Here is a 16,363-nt window from a genome sequence, read left to right as displayed (position 1 = left end):
ACATTGTTGGGGCCATCATTCTGTCTACCACACTGAGCCTATGCATTGCAGCTGCCTACACCCGCATCTTCCTAAACAGTCCTTTTGTACATAAACCTTCCTCCAGTAACCTACTTCTAGTCTCATCTGATTCACTGATTCTGTGTACCATCCACGGCACTTTTTTCAAAAATGGATTGAGAAGATAAACTCACTTAGCATTTTAAAAACATCTTTACAAGATAATGAATACATTATAGTTCCCTACTGAGAACTGAGAGGTAACTTGGGGAAATATCAAAAGTACAAATGAGTATCTGGGTGGTTTCCATAAACTAAAGATTTCTGATAAGACAATAAAATGAAGGCAATAGCTACATAAACTTTACCTACTTATGATTAATTATGTTAAGGTTTTGGTATAATTCAGGTTTTCTTATTGAGAGAGTAAGCCTACCTATTTTTTTTGACTCAAGAATCCTAATCCAGTCAGTTGAGAATGTCCCAGAGTGCAAGGGCTTGTGGCTTGCTGGTAATTGAATAGCCATTGCATGTAGGAGGCAGTGTAATGTGCTCAAAGATGCCCTAAAGACGGTCAGGTCCTAATCCCGAGGACCTGTCCATATGTTCTGTGAAATGGCAAAAGAGATTGCAGACGGATAATGAAGGTTATGGACCTGAAGACAGGAAGATTATCCCGGATCATCCGGGTGGGCCCCATCTAGTCACATGAGCCCTTCAAAGTAGAGAACTTTCTCAGGCTGGAAGCAGAGGAGAGATGCAGCAGACGGAGAGTCAGAGAGATTCCAGAATGAGAAGGATTCCCCCTGACTTTCCCGTCTCTGAGATGCAGGGAGGGAGGGCAAGGACCAGAGAGAGGTTTCTCGAGGCTCAGGGCAGCCCCCAGCTGACAGCCACAAGGAAACTGTCTCTATAGTTTTGTCATTCCAAGAATGCCCCACAGTTGGAATCATACATGTGACATCTTTTCGGATTAGCTTGTCTCTCTTAGGAATATGCAATTAAATTTGCTCCATGTCTTTTTTTAAGTTTTGAGATTTCCTTTGGAAGTTTATAAAGACTCAATCTGTCATAGCTTTTTAAATTTGTTTATGTTTATCTTACTATCATGATTTGATAGCAAGGAAATAAGTGTTTTTACCAAGCCCTTCATAGCTGCCTCCAAACCAGCTTTAATTTGTCCCACTGTGTTATAAACGTGTCCCCGTTTCTACAGACGCAATGATGTGGAAAAGGGTTGAGAAGGACTGCTGTCAACTGTCAGTCAGGAATCTTAACCTGCAGCCCCTCGAGGGATTTCCGTGGGTATGTCAAAAATGCAACTCTCAGAGGACAATTCTCTCGCGTGCCTTTGCCTAAAGAGACTAGGGACCAGCCCCTCATGGCAGAACCCCAGGGATGGACTGGAGGGTCTGAGCCTGGGCCTGTCAGAGACTCTAGGGCAGCAACACGTGGTTTCTTGGAAGAAAAGGTGACAGGAGAGCAAGGAGAGACCCCCCCCCCACCTTGCCCAGAGGCCACTTCTGAAAACGACATGGTGGAAGGGACCCTCCTCAGGGCCACCTCGGGAGGCTTGTACTGAAGATGGCAGGGCCACATGAGCAAAGGAGCCCTGATCACTGTGTTACCCTAAGAGAACAGCTCCCACCCAGGAACACTTGGACTGAACAGGGACATGTTGGCTCTACCGAAATCCATAAAATGTTAACCGGCCATTTCCTATTGATGATTCTTGAGTTGTTCAAATTGAAATCCTGGTCTCTTAGGTCATACCCTTGGGGACACCCTTCAGTCCCTGCCCTTGCTTGTCCCCAGTGACCAAACACAAGGACAGAGGGTGCCTCAGAGTAGGAAGATCTGGGGAGCTGTGTGGGCAGTCCCAGGCGTCCCTGCACACAAGGAAACTTGCAAATGGGAGGGTGGGCCTCACACAGGGAGGGCCCCACCACTTGCTCTTGTGCAAGAAAGGGACACGGCCTGGCCCTTCTGTGCCACCCTAGGTGTGCTCTAGGGCCTGGTGGGCCCCGACTGGCAGAGCCAGGCTGCCGTCAGCCCTGTCCACCTCCCCCAGTGCCTGGAGAAGTGAGAGCCCCTTCCACTTTCAGAGCTCACTGAGGGGTCTGTTTCCTACATCCTGCCTGGCCGCCCCTCCCCCAACCAACTGACCCACCCTGGTTCTAGCCACCTGTTTACTTTGGAGATGGAACACTCCTCAGGGTTCCAAGCGGTCACTTGCGGCCCACAGGACACTGGCACTCAGAGGCACAGCTGCGGAGCTCTCCCCAGCCATGGAGGGCCTGCTGCCTGCCATCGCGTCCGCCTTCCAGCTGATCCTGGGGCACCTGTGGGGTGCTCTGCTGGTGATTTCGGAAAGCTTGAGCCAGGGGCCAGGTCTCCCTGCGTTCCCCTGGGAGATCCTGGTACATACTGTGGTGGCGGCTTTGACAGTCAAGGCAGGACACACTTTGAGAAGAGGGAAGTCTCCAGGCGAAAGGTCTTCTGCCCGCGCTGAAGTCAGCGGAGAATGTGGGGAGAATACCGGACCTGAGAACCGAGCCGAGGAAGCCCTTCAGTGCCCTCGGGTGGAGGCCAGTCCTCTCCCGTTACGAACCTTGTGCTTGGCAGTGATGAGTACAATGCTGAGCACATCAGCACTTCAGGACACTGTCGCCCTTCCGGAAAAGGCATTGAAGAGCCTGCCTTTCAAAGTTTCCAAAGCAACTGATGCAAACCCCATCTCAAAAGCATCCCAGAAGGATGGAGAACAGCTTCAGAAGAACACAACGAATGATTTGGACGAAAACACTCCTTTTCCAGCAAGTCCATTAGTGCTCCGCCAAGACATGCCGAGATGGGAGAAGACGGCACAGGAAAAGGAGCAGGAGAAAGGAAGGCTGGAGCAGTTGAACACACGAATGCAGTCGATCCTGGAAGATCAAGTCGGCCGAGTCCTATCAGTGGCCACAGACCCGCTGCACACCATCCCTTTGCCTCACCTCCTTGACCACCAAGTGGATGACGGGAACGTGGAAGTCCAGAGAAAGAGGGAAGCAGAAAAGGGCAAGCCCGCCGACTCTCAGTCAGAAGGCGATCTGAAGGGGGGCATTGATGATGCTGACCTCAGCGCGCCCCTTCAAAGTCCCGAAGAGGAACATCAAGAAGGAGCCAGACGGTCGTGGCAAGAAAAGCAAATGAAGGAAGAGCTTCCACGACAAATCCTCTCCCTCCAAACCGAGAAAGCATCTTTGCAGCACGAAAACGCCGAGCTTGAAAGGGAGATTCAGAAGCTGAAGTTCAAACTTCAAATTCTGCACGAGCTCCATGATGCACGTGTCGCGCAACTTTACAGAAAATTCTTTGAGGAGGAAAGGGTCTGCTCCGACTTGGACAAGAAACTCCTCAACGTGTGTTGGGACATGAACTCCACGTACCAGCTTCGCAACCTCTACAAGAAGATGGCTGAAGACCTGGCCCAAGAAATGGAGACGTGCACTTCCTACTATCACAAGGAGAACCTCTTCCAGATTCAAAGAGCCGAAGAAAGCTGGAGGGCAGCCGTGTTGGCGGAGAGAAAGCTCGAGGAGCTAAGAAGAGAAAATGAGCACAAGAGGCAGAGGCTGGCCATGTTGGAGGCCTCGTTCCAGCCTTCGCCAAGGGGCAATTTTCCTCCAGCTGCTCCTCCCATGGCCCCCAGAGGCCCAGAAGTGTGGGGGATCCCCTGGGCCAGTAGGACCCCCCAGGAGGGAAGACGGCCCTGCCATGAGGCCTCAGGGGCCTGGGGTCACCTGCAGATTTGACTCAGCATCCACAGTAGCTGGGTCTTCAGCACCCCAGCCACAGCAGGACATCTGCACGGGTGTTCTCTTTTGAGAGGAATTTGGATTTTTCTCTTTTTAGTTTAGCTATTATTACTTAATTGATTATTCTTATTCAAGTAGATAAAGCATTCTAATGTGTAAGATATTTTTTCAAGTAAAGTTTCATTTAATACATTTCTTATCAAGAATTGCTTTCCCTGTCCTTGGACCCTCTAGAATGAGACAATAGAGGGACTGAATTTAGATTTCAATGAAAGGTCACTATTACTTAAGCCGTCACTGAAGTTGGTCATGGAGATGCAGAATACAATAAAGACCATTTCTGTGTGCTCTGAGCTCTTAGTAGAAATCTCCTAAGTAACTGAATATTTGCCTGAATAGATTAGATTGGTATTAAAAAGCCAATGGAAAAATAAGAGGAAAAAGACCTCCACATACCTTCACTCATATTTCATAATGTTTTTGTTTACTCCTAAATTCATAGATTAATTTAGAGGATAATTTTAGATAACGTTCACTTGTCTTGGGTTTTGTAATTTTTTTAACCTATGTGGTATTGTCTCAGATAGTGTTTGTTGTTGCAACATATCTCCATTTCATGCAGTCAAAGTGAAGGTTCTCCCTTGGTGGCAATCACATATGTGCAGACACACACACACACACACAACACAGCACAGATATAGAATACTTTGCTATTTTAGTACCTAAGGAAAATGTAAAATTACAAAATTCCAGTTTGAAAATTTTTTCGAATACACAAAAGAAAAAGGTCATGCAATCCACCGCAATGTACACCAAAGAATCCTAAGTCCTGTACACAGAAAAGGAGAGGTGCCTGATGTACCCGACAAAATTCCCACTACAAACACTTCATCCCAATGGTGCAGATGAAGAGACTGAGATGGAGCCGTTTCCAGAGCTGAGACAGGGAGGAGAGAAGGGCCAGGGATGCGGGGCTCCCAGGGGCCAGCGAGAGGGAAGCTGTTCCCAGCCCTGGGCTGGAGGGAGGAGGGGAAGTGGTGTCCTCTGGGCCCATGAGGGGCTGTCAGGGGAACAAGGAAGACTGCCCCCACCCTCTGTCCTCCTGTCCTCCCACCTCCTGCTGGAGCCTGGGAGCCCCCCAGAGGCCCGGGAAGTGCAGGCGGAGGAGTCAGCCCAGGCACAGAGCCTGCCAGAGAGGGGCCCCGAAGGAATCTGGAGAGCGACCAGCACACTGGACTCTGTTGAATCCGAAGTGCGAGGTTGTTACTGCCTTCCTTCCCGGCCATCCTTTGTTACACATGGAGCTTCTGCCACCTCTTCCGCACTGTTCCAGGTGTTTAGGATGCAGCGATGGACAAAACAGTCTAATGAGGCCTGGGGACCCAGAGCTTACATTCTAGTGAGGGGCAACAAATTTTTGTTTACATAACAAAGTAAAAGAGATGCAGGATGGAAATAACATGCTCCACAGACAATTACTATAGGGGGATGGCAGGGGGCTTGACAGGGTAACACCCAGTAGGTGACATTTGTGCTGAGATAAAACGTAAGAGAAGATAGCCTGGGAGATCAGGGGCCGAATGTTCCAGGCAGACGGAACAGGAAGTATAGAGGCCTGAGAGGTGGCTTCTGGGGCAGCGGACATGGGACTAAGATGAGGGGGAGTGGAAGGGGGGCAGGGAGCAGGGTGCACTGCAGAGGCGTCTTTCTAGTGCTAGGTAGTGACACCAGGGGAGGGTGTAGACCTGGAAGGGAGAGGGACATAGAGTGATGTGCTGTTTACATAGATCTCTGTGGCTTTCAAGACAGTGGAATGCAGGGAGAGGGGCAGCATTTTGGTGAGGGGTCTCACGGGTCTGCAGAGAGCCCTGGGGCTGGCAGTGGGGTGGTCGTCACCGAGACGGAGGAGCAGGACAGATTGAGGCTGTGTTTGGGATGCTGGGGGTCCAAGAAGAGGAATGAACAATAACTTTTGGAACTTTTCTTATGACTTGTGTATGCTCTGCGGTACTTTAACTAAACTTCGGTAAAATCTCTGCAGGGAAACCCGAAAAATACAATCAGCTGTGTGTGGATGTAGCGCAACCAGTGAGAAGCCTGTTTTTCGAAGGAACAGAGCGGGGGAGTAGGCGTGTCCATTTGGACGTCCATGAGGTCTCGCCCGTCCCTGAAGGCCCTGGGGATCAGAGGGTCTCACCTCTCAGGCGCTCCCACAACAGGGGCTCCCAGGGCAGCTCCGGGAGGGGCTCGAGGGCAGGATGAGGATTCCCAAGGGTGATGCATCTGCTCCCTGAGTGGAGCCGATACGATGCTGCTCGTGGAGTTGCCAAGATGAACACTCAGTGGACCCCAGCAGAGCGCAGAGCCAGTGGAAGAGGAAGACCCACGGACTAGAAGTGCTCGTGGAGGTGGCGTGTGCACCCACTGCAGGCGCTGTGCCCGGCTCTCTAACTGTCCCTGCGGCAGGCTGGGCGGTGGGTGGGAGGTCAGGGAGGGCTCTCTGGAGGAGGTGGTCCTGAGCTGAATGCTGAGGGAGAGGGACGAGTTATCCACGGTGCTTTACACACTTTCCGGGGCACAGGAATCACTTGGAGATCTGGCGACAGGGGAGATTCTAATTCCTCAGGTCTCGGGTGGGCCTCATTCCCTGCACTGCTCCCACATAATGTCCATGCTGGAGATAGATCATTTGATGTTTATGTGGAAAAATATGGGCAACGTAAAGGAGGCAGGGATGTTCTGGCCAAGGTTCACCCAGGCACAGACATGAAGGTACAAACAGCCCAGCAGAACTGACGTAGAACTTGTGCAGGGGACCTGCTCACAATTATCCTCTCAAACGCTCCTAACTACATGGACGGATCCTGTCCCAAGTACACGACCTGTTTCAGAGGAGCACGAGGAACCACAGACTTGGGGTCGCTCTTGGGCAAGCCAGCCACGGAGGACTCGCTTTAGCTTCAGAATGCTCTAGTCAGTCCACAGCCCCACGTCCCCTCGCTTGCAGCCCAGACCTGGAAACCCCTCCTGACCTGTCCTTGCTCCTCACCCTCTGCATCCAATGCATCGGGCCGTCCATTGATGATTCCTTCAAACTCGCTCTGTTCACCCACCTCCATCTCTACCAACACCCTCCGGTGCAAACCAACACTCTCTCTCTTCCCTGGGTCGCTGTCACTCTGCTGACTCTCCTGTCTACGGGGCCCAGGTCGCCTTGCTTCCTCCCATCAACCTCCTCTGGGCAGACACGGCAGACTCTTTAACCCATGCCCCGGGCACGGCCAGAATGAAGCTGGGCTTGGATGAGCATATGATGAAGGTGTGACCGACCCCTGCCCTCAGCCCCCTGTCTCCTGCTTCTGGGTCATGGACGGCATCCAAGGCACTATTTTCAAGAGTGCTTTGAGAAGACAAACTCACTCATCATTTAAAAACCATCTTTGCAAGGTAATGAATAGATTGCAGTGCTCTACGGACAACTGAGAGGAACCCCTGGAAACATCAAAGTGCAAGTGGGTATCTGGGCGGTTTCTATGAACAGAATTTTCTGGTAGGACAATAAAATGAAGACAATATCTCCATAAGTTTATCTAATTTTGCCTATTTCTGTGAAGGTCTTGGTATAATTCAGTTTTCCTTACTCTGCAAGCGAACCAATGTACTTTTTTCATTCAAGAACCATATTCAAGGGGCAGAAGGGCACGGGTGTATGGTGCCAGATGGGGATTAGACTTTTGGTGGTTAACACGATGCAGTCTTCAGAGAAATCACATTATAAGGATGTACACCTGAAACTTACCCTAACAAAACAATGCGACATCAAATCAAGTCAATCAATCAATCAAGAAATAATACAACATCATCAGTAAAAGGTGAAACTTGGGGATTAACTATTTTGCATATTTTTGTGGGCAATAAGAACCTTCTACGTCTAGCCTATGGAAAGAGGCTATAATCGTTACTCTAAATTTGCAGTCACCTTAGCTTCCTAAACTGACAGGCATCTACAACATGGAAAAAATATGACGTTTAAATAGCACCAAATTTCCTCTGTCTTTCAGTACAAAAAATACATTATTTGTGATGTTACTCCTAAGTATTTGGCTTGTGGTATTCATTAAAAGAAGCTTATCTTCCTTATTGGAGATGTGTAACGTGGAAGATTGGGAATATTAACCAGGAAGCAAGAGAAGGGAGGTCCAGCGTTTTATGGTCACTTTTCTTCAACATGAAAATGTTATAATCACAGAAACGTGATTCTTTAAACATGCCTTTTATGCTCTTTTCACGTGATTCTTTCTTCTGTGGCTCTATTATCACAATATTCAGCGATATAAAACCAGAATTTGACATAACGAAGGCTCTTGAAATGTTTCTACAAAACCTGAAAAGAGACTCTGAAAAGAATGAACATGACTCCTGTATCTGTTATCTCACCAAAATATGCACATCCCCCAGCAGTTGCTGGAACACAACCCACAGAATAGGGGCCGGCCAGGTGGCACAGCGGTGAAGTGCGCACATTCTGCTTCAGAGGCCTGGGGTTCGCCAGTTCACATCCCGGGGGCGGACATGGCACTGCTTGGCATGCCATGCTGTGGCAGGCGTCTCACATATAAAGGAGAGGAAGATGGGTGCAGATGTTAGCTCAGGGCCAGTCTTCCTCAGCAAAAAGAGGAGGATTGGCAGCAGTTAGCTCAGGGCTAATCTTCCCCCACACCCCCCACCCACCCCCAAAAAATACAAACCTAGGGCATAAAGAAAGGATGTTCTACTTCTTTCCTTTTGAATATTTGTGAAATAAGCTACTAATGACATTGGATTTTATTACACGACTTTTTCAGGGGGAAAAAAGTTACAGATTTGGTATAATTCGGTTTTCCTTATTGTTCAAGCAAATCTGACGAATTTTTTCTCTCGATAATCCTATTCCACTCAACCGAGACCATCCCAGGGTGCAGGGTCTTGTGCTTGGCTATGCAACCACCATTCCTTGTTGCTAACTTCATACACATTGCAGGTGGAGGCAGAATAATGTCCTTCACGCTGCCCTAGAGACAGCCAGGTCCTAATCCCGGGGACCTGTGTATATGTTCTCTTAAATGCCAAAGAGATTGCAGACGGATAATGAAGGTTATGGACCTGAAGACAGGAAGATTACCCCGGATCGTCTGGGTGGGCCCCATCTAGTCACATGAGCCCTTCAAAGTAGAGAACTTTCTCAGGCTGGAAGCAGAGGAGAGATGCAGCAGACGGAGAGTCAGAGAGATTCCAGAATGAGAAGGATTCCCCCTGACTTTCCCGTCTCTGAGATGCAGGGAGGGAGGGCAAGGACCAGAGAGAGGTTTCTCGAGGCTCAGGGCAGCCCCCAGCTGACAGCCACAAGGAAACTGTCTCTATAGTTTTGTCATTCCAAGAATGTCCCACAGTTGGAATCATACATCTTTTCGGATTAGCTTGTCTCTCTTAGGAATATGCAATTAAATTTGCTCCATGTTTGTTTTTAATTTTTGAGAAGTTTTCATTTGGAAGCTTAGAAAAACTCAATCTGTTATAGCATTTATAATATTTGTATTATATTTATCTTATTATAATGATATGATATAAACAAAATAAATGTTTTCACTAAGTGGTGTATAGTTGCCTCCAAACCCGCTTTGATTTACCCCACTGTGCTAAAAACATGTCCCTGTTTTCCAGATGCCGTGATGTGGACAAGGGTTGAGAAGCGCTGCTGTCCACTGTCAGGCAGGCTTCTTACCCTGCAGCCCTGGAGGGATGTCAGTGGGTGTGTCACAGATGGAAGGGCATCTTTCTGAAGAGATGGTCCACAGTCTTCATCTGGTTCTTCCATGTCTTCTCAGGATTTGACAGCACATTTCTTTTCAGCACTGAAATATATTCCCTTGCCCGGATCTACCACAGTATCAGAATGCAGCTGCGTACAGGAGACAAGACGTGTCGGTGTTGGCTGCAGCTTTGTAGTAAAAACCTTGAAGGTGAATGATGCATTTTAGGTATTAGGACAAAAATTAATTTTTGCACATAAAGCCCTTAAGGATGATACTTCCCTCAGCCATTATAACTATGATAAGAAAAAGTTTGCAATGGTTACAGGGACGAATCCTAAAGCAGTGACAACATCAGCCAAGCTACAACCTAGAGATCAAATCCTGCCCCCTACTGCTCCAGCTGTTTCCTCCCCAGCAGCAACTGTGGCTCAAGCCCCCACCTCTGTCCCTGCTCTTGCTCCCACTTCTGCACCTGTACCCACCGCGCCAGCATCAAGCGTGGCATCTTCTGAATCTGCACAACCAGTGCAACTGAACAAGAGAAACCTGCACAAAAGCCAGCAGGGACATCAGAGATTACTGGCTCAACCAACTGACAGCACATGAGGACATTCTTCTCGGCAAAAACCATGTGGAAGATGCAACAAGAGCACTTGTCACAAGTTGATGATATGAGAATATGGTCATGACATCGTGTCAGTGAGCTGGTTTCAACAACCTAAGCAGAACAGTCTTTTTTTTTTCTTTAGAAAGTGACAGGGAGTGTGTTGCACGAGGAGCTGGAGGAGCAGAGAGAGTCATTGGGGCTGGACAATAAGCAGAGCTGGTACAGAGAGAGGACATTGTTCGCATTTTGCAAATATCACTCAGGTTTCAGTGAGGAGACTGGGTTGAAGGAGGCCCAGAGAGGTGAGGGGAGACCAGCTATTGTGGGAGACCCCCCAAGAGACCACGGTAGCAGGGATAGGGACGGAATGATGAGGCCAATTACCCAAGCCTGCCACGAAGACCAGGCTCCCTAGCAGTGGAATGGGGACTTGAATCAAGGTTTTCTGATTTAAAGTTTGGCACTATTCCTGTGGCCTACTGAATACACATTCATGCTCTCTATTCATCTCTATATAAAAGCAAAACAAATAATAAATTCAGTTCATTGTTAATTTTTAATCTTTTGATTTAAAAGATATTAAATATCTTCTTTTATACCTAAAGTTACCACTTAATAAAATCATTGACTTATTAGTCATTTCCTACTGTGTCACATCCTTCTGATGTTTAGGTATTTTGTGACATCAATTTAAATGTGCGTGTGTTTTCTGGAACATGTCCAGAGCAATACTTTCTTTCACTTTTCTCTTAAAGTCAGAGAAAGACGCAAGGACGAGACAGACAGCTTCAGAGAACCCAGCTGATCTGTGTTCAATGGCCTCTTGTGCCAATTGCCATGTGAGCTTAGGAAAATTATTTATCTGACTTTTATCTCCATTATTAAATCCAGGTTTTGTGGAACCTAAAGATTATACGTGCTGTAAAGACCCTCTTTAAGAAAAACACACAGCTACTAATCTAAAATTAAGTGTAAAAGTGACTACATATTTATAGTGACAAATGAAATCATTAAAAAATTTTAAAAGCTGACAAATTCCACAAATATTACAAAATCCTGAATAATAAGACATTTTTATGCTGTCTCAAATACCTCTATTAATACTTTTCCCCCTACATTTTTGTTTGCATACTCTTTGATAATCTTTTCATATGATAATTTTGTAAGATTTTCCAAAGGGAAGCAATAGAAAAAAAATTTTTTTCCTAGCATGATTAATTGAAATTTGTTTTGCTCTTGTGGATAGGTGAGAGCCACAAAAAAAGCAACTTCACATTCAGTTGTCCTTCCTGTTTGTACTGTTTCCGCCCCACACAGGCATTGCCTCTCCCCCATTACCAACATCACTCACCAGAATGCTCCATTTTCTACCAAGGATGAACCCATATTGACAAGTCACAATTGCCCAAAGTCCATAGTTTACTTTAGGGTTTCCGCTTGGTGTTGTATATCCTATGGGTTTGGATAAATGCATAGTGACATGTATCCATCATTATAATATCATACAGAGTATTTTCACTGCCCTAAAAACCCTCTGTGCTCTCTAAATAATCACTCCCCTCCTCTCTCCGACCCCTGGCAACCACAGATCTTGTTATTGTCTCCTTTTCTGACTTTTACAGAATGTCATATAGTTGGAATTATTCAGTATGTAGCTTTTTCAGATTGGCTTCTTTCACTTACTAACATGCATTTAAGTCTTTTCCATGTCTTTTCATGGTCTGCTCACAATTTTACGCATCAGATCGCTGGAAAAATTTCCCCCAGACCAACTTTTAACACCCTTCATTTCAAGCTTGCTTTCTTCTCTACTGTCCACAGAGTCAAGCACCATAGGAACTGGAGATTGAGTTGGGGGAGAGGGGCACCACCTCTGGAAAGCTACTCCTACCCCGGAACAGCTAGCCATCATTTAACCATACCTGCAAGTGACCTAGAACCCCCTAAGAATATCCCACCACACCCCTTCTAGAGGCATTCTCACCTCCACTTCCAAAAAATGCCCGAGTGTCACCCAACACAAGGTGAAGCACGATAGAGGAGAAGTCAGAAAGGAAAGAGACAGCAATAATCTGAAGATTGTGTTCCTTTCTAAAGTTTACAGAAATAAGTGACAACATAATAACATTGTTAGGGACCCTCCCAGAGCCTAGGAGGGAGCCTGTGTTAGTGAAACGCCCTGAAACTTAAGCTTTATTTGCTTCACAATAAATCTGCCTCCTTTTTCTCACATGTAAAATAGAGATAATACTGGACTGGCTTATTGAAAGGATTGAGTGAGGAGGATATACGCAAACACTTTGAAAACGAAAGGCTCCTGGGAAAGTAGATACCGCACACTTGACACAGAGAACTTTGTGGAGGATCCAAATATATCATCTCAGTGAATGTAAAAATGAATGTCTTTCTGATTTATTTCCATCTGTGTTTGCTTTCTTTTCCTTTTATCCTCACTTTTACATATAATTCTGGAGTCTCCTTCCCCCACCATGCCTGTATTTTTTCTTTTTCCCATGTTTTATTTACTGTTTTTTCTGTTCCCTCTTTTTTCCTCCCTCCAGCCCCTCTCCTCCCCCTCAACCCCCACTTCCTGTGGTTTGTGTCCACTTATGTAGCCACAGAGCTGCTCCCTTAGTTTTGTCTAAGCTGCTTTCCATATCTTTAAAACCTACGGATGCTGGGATAGCCATCAATCTAGGACAGACAGGGAGCCATGTGATGCCTTCCTCTCCAGATGGGGCTTCAGGGTGACCCTGTCTGATCACTAGGCTCCACTTATGAAATACAGCCACTGATGAAATTCATAGCAGGCAAACTCCCTGCATGATGTGGGGCAACAGCATGATGGATGGGCCGGCGATGATGGATAGCTCCTCTCTTATTCTTAGCCCATGAATTTTGGTTCTTGAGTTTCCTCCAGCAGCGACTGAGTTGTCCCAGAGATAAGATAACGATGCTCGTGAGTTCTGGGCTTATTGCCTGTTTAGGAATATCGCCCTCATCATTCAGGAAAGCAAATTATTACAGACAATGTAAGGTTTCAGTCCATTTCAATGGTTTTTAAATTAAACAGATGACCTGGCATATGGATCAAGATTCCTAGCACTGTAAAAAAATTCTCTTCTAAAGTATGGACAGAACATGGAATTAAAGTAAAAGAGGAGATTTATAGAGAGAATCTTAATAATTCTCCTTGTCGTCTGTTTGTTCTTTTTGGAAAATAACTATTACAGCTTACTATAATCTCAATCCTGCATGGTTGCTTTTTTTTTTAATACACGACCCTTTTTTACTATTAGGAAATGAGTCAGAAATCTGAATACAAAAAAATTGGGTAACTTTAATATGCCTGCTAACATTATCTCATTAATCCTCACGGTGCTTCTGAAAGATATATGCAATGTATCTTTATCTCCATTTTACAGAATGTGAAACCAAGATATCCCAAAGCTCTTTAACATACTTAAGATCACACAGTGGCTCAGTAATAGAGTCAGAAATAAAAGCCAGCTTTTCTAACAAGAAAGGCTCTGACAATTAATCAGAAGCACAGCAAGTCTGCTCTTTGATGACTAAAAATTTCATTGGAAGCCACATGCCGATTTGAACAGGAATAAAGTCATCACAGCTGGTGATTTCATATCTTCAGAAGACTCACAGTCCAAAAACCTGTAACATAACATGTAGCCCCTGCTTAGATTTGGTACATCACAGCAAAGATATCTTCCTCCCCAAAAAAAATTCTTATAAAGTCTTAATCTCTCTTGCTTATCTCATTCATAAAATTCCAAAGCCATTCCCATGGAAAACAGAATCCATAAACCCAAAACAGCAGTTGCAATGCAGAGTTCAAGATTTTGTAAGACGACAGTCGAGCACCTTGGAAATTGGATTCAGTTACTTCCTAGGGCTTCTGCTTCCTGGTCATGGAACTGATCCTGCCAAGTATGAATAATATAACAGCCTCATCATCTACATGGAATAGATGTAGCAGAAATCACCCCTTTATCGCCAGTGCTTGGCTTAGCCCGATGAACAGATATTTAATGCATAATTATTGACTATGAAGGGGGAGGATATGTGAATAATCAATGATATTCAAATTTGCTGCTCTCACTCTGCCCCAACATATTTCCACCTGCAGACGAAGTTCCTGGAGTATTTCAAGTTCTTTCCACTCCCTAATGGCTTTTCCAACCAAAAGATCTCTTCCATCTACTGTCAACCAAAAGAATTTCCTGTCTCTAAGAATTGCAAGGTTTTACATTTATAACCGCCATCATGTCAATTTAATTGAACAGATAACCACTAATTTAGTGGTTTTCCAATTTTAGTGAGCATAATAATGTTATTATCATGTTATATTATATCATGTGCATGTTAAACAGACTCTCAGGCCTCCAGCAATTTTGATTCAGATGGGAGGACAGGACTCAGCATTTAAACAAGATCTCCAGGGGATTTTGATACAGGCATTCCAAGGACCACTCTTAGAGGAAAAAAGCTGTCTACAATGGCCCTATTCCACAGATTAAAAAAAAATGGAGGTGCAGAAAAGTTTCTTGCCCAAGGCAACTCATTCATTCCATTATCAGTCATTTGACAAATACTTATTGTGAGTATAGATGCTCAGACACCATTGGTTTCCGAACTGGAGCCTGGGCTAGTCCTCAGTCCACTGCTATGTCTACTCTGCCTGCTGCCAGATGGTATGAAAGTTCCAAACACTACATGAGACTGGCTGGGGTGGACTCAGGAAAGATTTCATAAAGCAGGCAGAATTAGGATCGAATTCCAGCTGTCAAGATGAAGAGAGGGGAACTGCGCCAGCAAAGATACCGATAATGGCACAATGGCTTGTGTTCAGAACCACAGGCTGTACCTAGAGGACAAGATGCATGAGGCAGAGAAGGCCTAAGGGTAGTATAGCTCAGGGACCCCACTTGGCATAGATCAAGAGACCTCAAAAGCTCTTTTCTGGGCAGTTCTCACTGCCACATTCAAGTTTGTTGGGATTCCCATTGGGGACAGGTGAATCCTGCCATTAGCAGTCTGAGGCCTCCCTACGTAAGCACTCTCAAGTCTCCAGTGTCAGAAGCCTTGTTCTGAACACCTCTCTTCCCCCAGGCCTTCCTTCTCACTAACACCTTATTTACACAGAAGGATAGGGAAAGAGATGGAAAGGGCTGCACACAAAAAACAGACAAAACGTATAAATATGACCTGGGCTAAGTCCTCAGGATGCTGGGGCCTCGTGAGGGAGAAGGGAAACACTAATCAAGATGTGCAGGCATGCAGTGATTTCTCAGGGCCCTTTGGGTCTCAGTCCGGGCTGAATATTAGAACGACTTAAGGAGGTTTTGAAAAAATACTGATGTCTCAGCGCCCCCAGACCAATGGTATCAGGAGCTCTAGGGTGGAGGCCAAGCATCAGTACCTTTTAAAAGCTCACTGGGGGGTTTGAATGTGTATCCTGTGTTGCAAACCACTGATCTAAAAAGGAAGAGCTTAAAGATAACAAATGCAATGTAAATGAGCTGGAGCCAATGAGTTGAGATGCATGTGGATTTGAACAAAGCAATTTCAATTTGCGACTAGGCGGTCGATCAAGAAAGGCCTCAGTAATTCAAGGAGCAGGTTAAAGTTGTGATCCAGCCAACCTGAGGATGGCACCTAGGGTTCTTGCCTGTGTGCCAACATGCATCAGGCTAGAGAAAATGATTTTTAAAGTAAATAAATAAATAGAATCTATTATTATCCCCATTTTTCAAATAAGGAAACAGTCATGGAGAGGTAAAATTGCCCAAAGCTCTTATTTTTTGCAGGGAAAGATTTGCTCTGAGCTAACATCTGTTGCCAATCTTCCTCTCTTTTTTTTTCCCCACACCAGTACGTAGTTGCATATTCTAGTTGTAAGTCCCTCAAGTACTTCTATGAGAGCCACTGCCACAGCATGGCTACTGACAGACGATTGGTGTTGTTCCGCACCTGGAAACCGAACCCAAGCCACTGAAGGGGAGCACACCGAAACTTAACTGGAAGGCCATCAGAGTTGACTTGTCCAAAGCTCTTAATAAAGCATTTGCTCAAAATTAAGTAAAGGAACATTAAATCAAACTGATTTTGATACAAGCAGTAGAATATGTTTGGTTGAATTCCAGAAC

The 16,363-nt window shown here is 45.8% G+C and overlaps 1 long non-coding RNA gene across 6 annotated transcripts in view; it reads right to left on the bottom strand.

Annotated features, from left to right (window-relative positions):
* LOC103565902 (uncharacterized) overlaps positions 1-16,363 on the bottom strand; it is a 201,513-nt gene that overhangs the window by 105,912 nt on the left and 79,238 nt on the right. For 2 of the 6 annotated variants that reach the window (XR_011533933.1, XR_011533938.1), the window contains one exon: positions 8,609-9,792. The exons of 2 other annotated variants lie outside the window; for them this stretch is intronic. This is a non-coding gene — a long non-coding RNA (uncharacterized lncRNA). Of the gene's footprint in view, positions 1-8,608; positions 9,793-11,550; positions 11,652-13,519; positions 13,869-16,363 lie in introns of those variants that run through there. 2 more of the 6 variants (XR_011533935.1, XR_011533937.1) reach the window with 2 other exon arrangements.

Source organism: Equus przewalskii, chromosome 27, assembly GCF_037783145.1.
Source record: "Equus przewalskii isolate Varuska chromosome 27, EquPr2, whole genome shotgun sequence".
Classification (NCBI taxonomy): Eukaryota; Metazoa; Chordata; class Mammalia; order Perissodactyla; family Equidae; genus Equus; species Equus przewalskii.
The sequence above is the reverse complement of the archived record's forward strand: the minus strand, read 5'-3'. Positions and strand labels throughout refer to the sequence as shown.